Below are 10,072 nucleotides of genomic sequence, written 5' to 3' on the forward strand. Positions count from 1 at the left end.
AAAAAAAAAAGAAAATGGATTCTCCCCTAGAACCTCCAGAAGGAATCAGCCCTGCTGACACCTTGACTCATTTTGGATTAATGGCCTCCAGAACTGTAAGAGAGTAAATTTTAGTTGTTTCAAGCCACCAAATTTGTGGTACTGCTTTATAACAGCCATAGGAGTCTAATGCATCACCCCATAGTCCTGACTTCATGGCTTATTTGCTTCATACTTTATCCTTGTATTTTTTCCTGTACTTTTAAATTACTTTATTACTTTCCTGAATTCAGCTGTAAAGTATGTGAATAACATATGTCGACAAAAAAAATCCAGCCTAAGAGAAAGCTTGTGAGAGTTTATTTGAGCCAAACTGATGACAATTGCCAGGAAGCAAAATCTCAACGGGTTGAGAAAATGCTCCAGAAAATGACGGTTTTGCATTTTATTTTATACATTAGAATCAAAGGAGGGGGGTTACTTGAAATCAATTGGTCATAGATTAAGGGGGTGGGAGAAAGCAAAGTGGAGAAATCTCTGGGACTGGATAAAAAGTAAACTGGAGAGTCAGGTACTTCTACATTGGTGGGTACAGGATAGTTAATAGTTAGCATTTTACAGCACATAGAGACGGTAATCAGGAGACAAGAACAACAATGAGGGATTCTGTAGTTTCCTGCTCTGGTGTGGTTGTGCCCTGGGGAACCCGGAAAAAGGGATTACTCTGACATTCCAAGGATATGTTATCTTAGATGCAAAAAGATAATAGGCATGCTCACTTAAGGTAAAGATTGACCTTTGTCAAGGAAGCTACAGGCCAAGGATGTGACTACCGGCCATGACCTGCTTTTAGTTAGGAATTTTTATGTTCAGGCCATCCCATGTGGTTAATTTCCATCTCTGAGTTTGTAGGGCCTGCCATGCTGGCCCCCCCTGAGCTTGTCAGGTTTAGTATGTGGCCCCTTTTTCGTCCACACATACACTATGTAAAAGTATCACATCAGATCAAGTTTAAGGAGGAGTGTTAAGAGTTTAGCTAAGTTACTCCATGGTATTGCTGCCTTAGCATCCATTTTGTTTGGCCTGCAGGGACCTTAAACTGCACTAGCCGCCTCATGCAAGCTCATGCTCTAGGTAACAGCCCTCAGAGTTATAAGCAAATGTAAGTTCCTGCTATGCCTGCGCCAACAGTGTCCCTTGTCTCCCAGGGCCTTCCTTTTTTTCAACCTTAGATAAGACCCCCCGTGGAGCTTACCAGAGCCCCACTCTTTTGGTTTGAATTGACCAATATGGCCTTAGCCCTGGAACCCAAAGCACTCCCCGAGGGACACTAATAAAGGGATGTTGCCCCAGGTCCTCTTTTCTCTCTGTCACTGTGTCACTGTGGCCCCTCCAAGTGTGCTTTGTGCCTCCTCCAGGACCTGTCAGTAAAAAACCATCTCTATTTCAGTTTCTCTTGTGATCTGTTGTTGAATTGGAGACTCACCACCAGCACAGTGTGCTCTACTTAACAAATGTTCGTTTAACACAGCCATAACAAAGAGGTATTTTATTTTATTTTATTTTATTTTTTTTTTTTTTTATTTTTATTGGGGAATTGGAACCGTGCTGGGGAATTGGGGAAAGGGAAACAGACAAGTTGCTGTCGTTTTGTTCTTCAATCTAGTTGTGGAGGACGTTGCTTCACTGGCCCAAGTTGGCACCATCATTGCGCTCTTCTCTGGCGAGGCAGATCAGTCGCCGGCTTCTGGACGGCCGCTCACTGCGGCTGCTGGCCGCTCACGCTGGCTGCTGGCCGCTCACGCTGGCTGCTGGCCACACACGGCAGCCCATGGCAATCCACTGCCACAGGGACTGCAGCCCACGCCGTCGCCGGCGACTCATGGCAGCCCAGCTCCAGGTTGAGCTGTTGTTCAGCATCTTAGCTGTGGAGGGCAGTGTCACTGGCCCTCATATGTGGGATCCGAACCGGGGCCCTCTGGCATCCCAAGCGAGTTCTTAACCATCGCGCCACTCGGCCGGCCCGAGGTATTTTATTTTCAGAGACTGTCCTGTTCTATGGCTGTCCCACCTCCCAGCCTTTCCTGTGGCTACAATGGAAAAGGGGAAATGATGGGACTAGTGTTGTTAAGTATATAATGAAGGGAAATCTTTACAAGATGGGGGATCAACACACAGAAAAATGTCCTGTCACAAGAGTCAAACCAAGTAATCATGACCCACATCTCTGAAATGCAGTTGGTTTCCCCCATTCCCACCAGCCTTTATTTTACAAATTTTCAAACCTACAGGCAAGTTGTGGGAGTAATATAAAGGCACCTGTATGCCCATCACTTGGATTCACCAAATGCTAACAGTTTGTTACGTTTGTGCACAATAAGTAGGCAGGTAGGTCACTGAAACTTATCCCTACACACTTCACCTCTTAAGAGTAAGAACATTCTCCTATTCCTCTGCATAACCCCAATGTCATTATCACATTTAAGAAAATGAACAATAATTCCATAACATCCTCTAACATCCAGTCCAAGTTATAATTTCCCCCATTGTTCTCATATATATGTAATAACTTTGTTTTCTGACCCAGGATTGAATCATAGTTTGCACAACATAGTTGGTAATGTCTGTTTAGCTTCCTTTAATCTGCAACAGACCCCCTCCTATTTTGTTTTTCACATGTTTTTCTGGTGTGTTGCCTGACCCTTCCTGACTCACATGTTATCTCCACAGGGCACGGATTTGGTCCCTTTTGTTCATGGCTGTATCCTCAGCATTGAGAATGGTGCCTGGCACATTGAAAGACTTAGTAAATATTTGTTGAATAAATAGATGAGTGAATGAATAAGTAATACGAGTATAATGAGTGTCAGGAAAGGTGGTTTAGAGAATGCCACAGGGGCTGAGACTCTAATCTGTTGTTTGTGTGTAACTCCGTTTTCCAGGCTTAAGCTGCAGGCTCATTTTACATATCAGTGGGAAAATATAAATAAAAATTGAGTGTAAAAAAACACCCAAATGGAAACGTTGGTCAAGAAAAAGAGGTACGATAACAGTAAAATCACAAGAGAATGAAATTTCACATTGAGCAACAAGGTGATATGACTGTCAAGCTAAATTAGCCTTAGAGTAATACAAAAAGAGCAGAGGCCACAAGGAGACGGTGATTGTTTTACTCTATTTGCTCCATTCTTTCACTCATCAAGTATTTATTGAGTGCCTACTGTATATCAGGAACTATTTTGTAGATTTTTGAAGGCCATCTTTTTAAATTAACCATGCAATAATAGTAAGGAGAGAGAGTCACAGTTTCATTTTGGAATAGAAGGCAGGTAATGATCACAGAAATAAAACTATTGTGTTATTTGGGGATATTTTTATTTTATTGATTGACTTAAAAGTGGTTCCTTAAAAAAAAAGAAAAAATGCTCCTTTTCAGCTCATCTCTCTAATGAGACAAACAAATTTCTGAGAGGAAATGGCCTACCCATGGCATGACCAAGACAAAGTGCAGTCATCATTGCATCTTTTTCCTAAAGAATTTTCCCATGATTGTTTAGTTCAGCCTGAAGAGCCTTTTGTGACATTTAAAAATCTCTAAGTGGAAAAAAAGAGACTGAGCTGGGTCAGGTTTTTAAAGGACGTAAGGGCGAGTTTTGTTGCAATTGCCAATATTAGACAGGATTTCATCCATGAACTTTGTTCTCTTGTCCAACTCCAGTTTCCACAGGTTTCCGTTTTCCTTTGCTCTCCAGTCAAAAGGAAAAATATTCACATGATTATTAGAAATAGGGGAGCAGTAAATTGTTTGAGAGAATTGAAACACCCTTTTTTCTCTCCCTTCAAAGCTTTAAATGATACTTGCTTCGTTGAAGCTTACAGATCATTAAAAGCAGTCTTGCCAGGGTGATGTAATACATGTCTAAGCTTCCTACAGAAAAAAAAAAAAAAATCTCTATCAAACTAATCTTTGAGTCATCCAGAATTTTTTCTTTTCTGATTTTAGTGTTTTGGGGACATTACAGCACCTTTTCACTGCCTGCCTTTTACAAAACTCCTGTGTCTTCTTTGAGCTAATAATGAACCTGGTGTCACTTCTAACAACTATAAACTCCTAGTCCTTTTCAAATGTTATTATTTACCCATTTTACTTATTGCAGGGCAGCTCCCAAGGACTGGTGTTCTAGGAAAAGAGAACACAGGAAAAGAGCAGTAGTTATATGTACATCAAAAATACCATTCAAAACCTGAATTTTTTGCATCTTTGTGGCTTCAGTTTAGAGTAACTGTAGATTGCCAGAGGCCAATCTACCTCCAGTTTGACTGTTGGTTAAGCTAAAAACTACATAACAGCTAAGGATATCCTACTTCCTGTTACTTACAGGAGAGACATAAGAGGGCCAGACTAAAAAAAGGAAATCACATTTGTTGAGTGCCTGCCATGAGGTAGGCAGGGTGAAAGACACTTTCTAAAGTTATAATTCATACAATATCACATTTAATCCTCATCACAACCCGGACAGTGTTATCATCTCTATATTGTAGACAATAAAACTGAGGCACACAACTAATTTGTTCAAGGCCAGTAAGTAGTGGGGTCGAAATTCTAAACTGATTCTGTTGGCTTTAGAGTTGTCCCTTTTCCACTGCCTTTTTCTTCCTACGTCTTTGACCAGTCCTTCTCAGGGCCTTTCACAAGTTACTCTTCCTCGGGTGACCGGTTAGCTCAGTTGGTTAGAGCGTGGTGCTGATAACACCAAGGTTGCCGGTTCAATTCCTGCATGGGCCACTGTGAGCTGCGCCCTCCCTAAAGGAGTCAACTATACTATTGTGGCATGAATGCAATGTGTAACCAATGACCGTGGCTGTTCCCCAATAAAAAAACAAAAAAGTTACTCTTCCTCTGTCCTCGTCTTAAATGTTGGTCTTTTCCAGGGTTCTGTACTTGGCTCATTACTTTTCTCACTGCATATAATTACTGAGCAGTCTTGTCTTTTTTTACTTTTCCTACTACCTTAGACAAATGACTTCTAAAGCTATACTTCTAGGCCTGAACTTCCTCATACTTCTCCGCTTGTATGTCTGACAGTCACCTCATTTTTAACATATTGGAAACGGAACTCCTCACCCTTCACCCTTGAATCTGCCTCTCCCCTTGGGTTTGCCATATCAGTCCCCAGAGTTCTACTCCATCATTCTAGACTCCTCCTCCCCCTTCCCCCACTTGCATGCCGTCAGCTAAGAAGTTTCACTGATCCTACGTTCACAATAGTTCCTTTTTTTTAAACTTTTTTTTATTCATAATTTTATGTTATTTTTATTTTTTTAAGATTTTATTGGGGGAGGGGAACAGCGCTGGGGAATTGGAGGAGGGGAACAGACAAGTTGCTGTCCTTTTGTTCGTCAGTCTAGTTGTGGAGGACGTCGCTTCACTGGTCCATGTTGGTGTTATCATTGTGCTCTTCCCAGCTGAGGCAGATCGGTCGCCGGCCTCTGGACAGCTGCTCACGGCAGCTCACATTGGCTGCCGGTCACTCACGGTAGCTTACGGCAGCCCACTGCAGCTCCATTGCAACCTACGCCATCGCTGGCAACTCATGGCAGCCCAGGTCCAGGTCAAGTGTTGTTCACTATCTTAGGTGTAGAGGGCAGTGTCACTGGTCCTCATGTGGGAAGCAAACCGGGGCCCTGCTGCTCAGAGCTGGCATCCTAAGCCAGCTCTTAACCAATGCACCACTCGGCTGGCCCCACAATAGTTCTTGAATCCCTGACCTTTCCTCTTGATTCCCATTATCATTGCCCCAGTTCTTACTTGAACTGTTGCAATCTCTCCCATCCATTTTGCTTCCTTTAGAGTCATGTGATCTATATACACAGGAAATCTGACTGTGCTACTTTTCTGCTTTATGTAAAACAATTGAAATGTACCCCCCTCATCTATAGAATGAAGCACATAAGGCTTTCTGTGACCTGATCTAACTTTCCTTTTCAGCCTCAATTCCAGCAACTCCTTGCCTTAAAAAACTATCCTTCAGGGCTGGCCGAGTGGCTCAGTTGGTTAAGAGTTGGCTTAAGAGCGCGGGCTCAGAGCAACAGGGCCACTCTGAGCACATGGGCCAGTGACGCTGCGCCTGAGCTGAGCTGTCGCTGAGCTGCCAACAGGTGGCAGGATGGCTCAGCTGGTGTAACAAATTGCCTGTTTAATGGTGGGCTACGCCCTCCCGCAACTAAGACTGAATTCGGCACCTTGAGCTGAGCTGCCGCCCGGATGGCTCAGTGGATAGGGTGTGCGCTCTTAACAACAAGGCTGCTGGTTCGACTCCCACATGGGATGGTGGCTACGCCCACCCGCAACTAAGATTGAACACAGCACCTTGAGCTTAGAGGCCACGAGCTGCCAATGGGCAGCCAGATGATGACTGGCACCCTCCATAACGAAGATTGAAGAACAACAACTTGTCTTTTCCCCTTCCCCAATTCCCCAACACTGTTCCACTCCCCCAATTCACCAATAAAATCTTGAAAAACAAAACAAAACTATCCTTCAATTATACTGAATTCAGGTACTGGTAGTTCCCCCCCATCTCACATTTCATTCCCATCAGGATACCTTGTTTAGGCTCCACCCCATCTTTTCACCGGGATTGATTCCCACTTCAGTACTCATGTCAGGTAGCACCTTCTCTAGAACACCATCCCTTACCACCTCTACCTCAGCCCACCAAGCGGGCTAAACCTAGTCTGTATGTCCCTAAGCTCCCCATCAGTACATTATCAACATGTTTTGAAATCAGTTGTTTGTCTTCTGCTTTAGACATTTAAGTCCTTTAAGCACAAAGCCCATGCTTTAGTGAGTTTTATTATCCTAGTTTGTAGCCCAGTGCTTGGTACGCAGAGGGCTCTTAATAACTGTTCAACCTTCATGAAACAGCAGCATGCTATCTCTCAAAAATATCTGCTATATCAGAGACTCAAACCAGCCCTTCTCTCTGTAAGTAAAATCTGAGCACTATTAAAACACAAGGACATTGACCACAAAAAAAAAAAAGTGGGCAAAGACATGAATAGACTTTTCTCCAAAGCAGATACACAAATGACCAATAAGCCATGAATGAAAAGAAAAATGCAATGAAAAGTTGCTCAATATCATTAATCATTATAGAAATGTGAATCAAAACTATAGTGAGATACCACTTCACACCCATTAGGATGACTACTACTGAAAAAATAATAATAACAAATGTTGGCAAGAGTGGAGAAACTGGAACCCTTGTGCACTGTTGTTGGGAATGGAAAACAATGTGGTGGTTCCTCAGAAAATTAAATACAGAATTAGAATAGAATTCAGCAATTCCACCTCTGGGTATACATCCACGAGAATTGAAAGCAAGGTCTCAAAGAGATATTTGTACACCCATGTTCATAGCAGCATTATTCACAACAGCTAAAATGTGGAGGCAACCCAAGTGTCCATCAAGAGATTAATGGATAAGCAAGCTGTGGTATATTCATATAGTGGAGTATTACTCAGCCTTAGGGAATGAAGGCAATTCTAACAAATGCTTCACCATGAATGACCCTGAAGACATCATGCTGAGTGAAATAAGCCAGTCATACAGAGACAAATACTATATGATTCCATTTATATGAGGTACTTCGAGTAGTCAAAATCATAAAGACAAAAAGTCAAATGGTGGTTGCTAGGGGCTCCAGGAAGGCCGCAATGCGAGGTTGTTGTTTAATGGATACAGAGTTTCAGTTCTGCCAGATGAAAAGAGCTCTGGAGATGGATGGTGGTGATGGTTTCACAACAATGTGAATGTACTTAATTTATAATACCACTGAACTGTATACTTAAAAATGGTTAAGGTGGTAAATTTTTGTTAAATGTATTTTACAATTAAAAAAATTGAAAAAAGCAAAAACAAAAGAAAACACAGGACAGGGGAAGAAGTCTAAGAGTTATTAGTAAGCTTCTTGAATTGGCACCACTGTGCCCTAATATAGGCAGCATCCAACTATGTCTTCATGATACTACCTTAGGACCCAGGAGTTCCCAGGTAGGCAATCTGGAGTATGGCCAGAGAATCTGTAACTTTAATAAGCGCCCCAAATGATTCTAGTGAACAGATAAATTTGGGGAACTGCCTAGGTAGGATACATTATTGTAAAGGAATGACTAAAGAGCACTTTATCTGAATATTTAAAAAAATAAGACCTTTTTTTATTGTGGTAAATATACACAATAAATTTGCCATTTTAACCATTGATAAGTGTACAGTTAAGCAGCATTAAGAACATTCACAGGGCCGGCCGAGTGGCGCGATGGTTAAGAACTGGCTTGGGACGCCAGAGGGCCCCGGTTCGGATCCCACATATGAGGCCAGTGACACTGCCCTCCACAGCTAAGATGCTGAACAACAGCTCAACCTGGAGCTGGGCTGCTGTGAGTCGCCGGCGACGGCGTAGGCTGCAGCCCCTGTGGCAGTGGGTTGCCATGGGCTACCGTGTGTAGCCAGCAGCCAGCGTGAGCGGCCGCCCAGAAGCCGGCGACTAATCTGCCTCGCCCGGGAAGAGAGCAATGGTGGTGCCAACTTGGGCCAGTGAAGCAACGTCCTCCACAACTAGACTGAAGAACAAAACAACAGCAACTTGTCTGTTCCCCTTTCCCTAATTCCCCAGCACTGTTCCCATCCCCCCAATTCCCCAATAAAAAAATCTTTAAAAAAAAAAAAGAACATTCACAATGTTGTGCAGCCATCACCACTATCCATTCCCAGAACTTTTTCATCATCTGAAACTGAACTCTGTACTTGTTAAACAATAATTCTCCATTTCTTCCTACCCCACCCCCAGCCTCTCCTGGTAACCACCTCTATTCTACTTTCTGTCTCTATGAATTTGCCTACTCTAGGTACTTCATAACTGTGGACAGATAATTGGTTTTTAAAGAAAATTTAATTGTTTTCTTGTCTGGAGGCATGAGTCTGGGTGAAGGGGAGCAAACATTAATTGGGTGCCTTGACATAACAAGCCAAGGTCACATTCAGATTTACTGAGCTTATCTCAAGCAATAGAAGATTGTACTTATAAACTTTGGTTTCATGTAATCTTAAAAATTCCTTTTATCCTAACTACTTTTATCATGACTTATGTGTTCATTATAAAGTCTTTTCATTCAGAATAGTTACTGATTATTTGGTGATACTCAATCTAATTTTCTCATAAAAATTAATAAGCATCTTTTTTGTATTTGCAAAAGCTATCTTTATTCTTTTTTAAATTTTTTATTTTTCAATTACAGCTGACATACAATATTATATTAGTTTCAGGTGTTCAACATAGTGATTAGACATTTATATAACTTACAAAGTGATTACTCTGATAAATCTAGTACCCATCTGACCCCATATGTAGTTATTACAGTATTATTGACTATATTCCCTATGCTGTACTTTAGATCCCCTTGACAGTTTTTTTGTTGTTTTTTTTGGTTTTTTTTTTAGCTGAGCCATTCTGCCACCTGTTGGCAGCTCAGCGGAAGCTCAGCTCAGGCCGGGAATCGAACCAGTGACCCTGTTGCTCAGAGCTCACATTCTTGAGCGAGCTCTTAACCATCCCCTTGACAAACTGGCAAATTATGCACAATAAACATTCTTTTAAAAATCCCTTCTCAGTTATATCATTCTAAGGTTTTTCTGCAGTATCAAGGCCCAGCAGAAAAAAATGAGGAGATCAGGCAGCTGGTTAGCTCAGGTGGTTAGAGCGCAGGCTCATAATACTAAGGTTGCTGGTTCGATTCCCACATGGGCCAGTGAGCTATGCCCTTCACAACTACATTGAACACAACTACTTGACTTGGAGCTGACGGGTCCTGGAAAAAACACACTGTTCCCCAATAAAGTAAGAAAATAAAATAAACAGAAGATTATTAAAATGGTTCCTAAATTCAAAAACAGAGGAATTAGGGCTTTATACTGTCTTTTTATAAAAGCCATCTAGGGCCGGCCGAGTGACGCGATGGTTAAGAACTGGCTTGGGACGCCAGAGGGCCCCGGTTCGGATCCCACATATGAGGGCCAGTGACACTGCCCTC

At 42.2% G+C, this 10,072-nt stretch overlaps 1 protein-coding gene and 1 non-coding gene across 3 annotated transcripts in view; both read left to right on the forward strand.

Moving 5' to 3' along the window:
- The window catches only part of CSTPP1 (centriolar satellite-associated tubulin polyglutamylase complex regulator 1), a 180,833-nt gene that overhangs the window by 117,019 nt on the left and 53,742 nt on the right, over window positions 1–10,072 (forward strand). The window lies entirely within an intron of this gene.
- Window positions 4,692–4,765, forward strand: TRNAI-GAU (transfer RNA isoleucine (anticodon GAU)). The gene has a single exon. It is a non-coding gene; the product is annotated as a tRNA-Ile (tRNA).

The sequence above is a fragment of the Hipposideros armiger genome, unplaced genomic scaffold, assembly GCF_001890085.2.
Source record: "Hipposideros armiger isolate ML-2016 unplaced genomic scaffold, ASM189008v1 scaffold_258, whole genome shotgun sequence".
NCBI classification, from domain to species: Eukaryota; Metazoa; Chordata; class Mammalia; order Chiroptera; family Hipposideridae; genus Hipposideros; species Hipposideros armiger.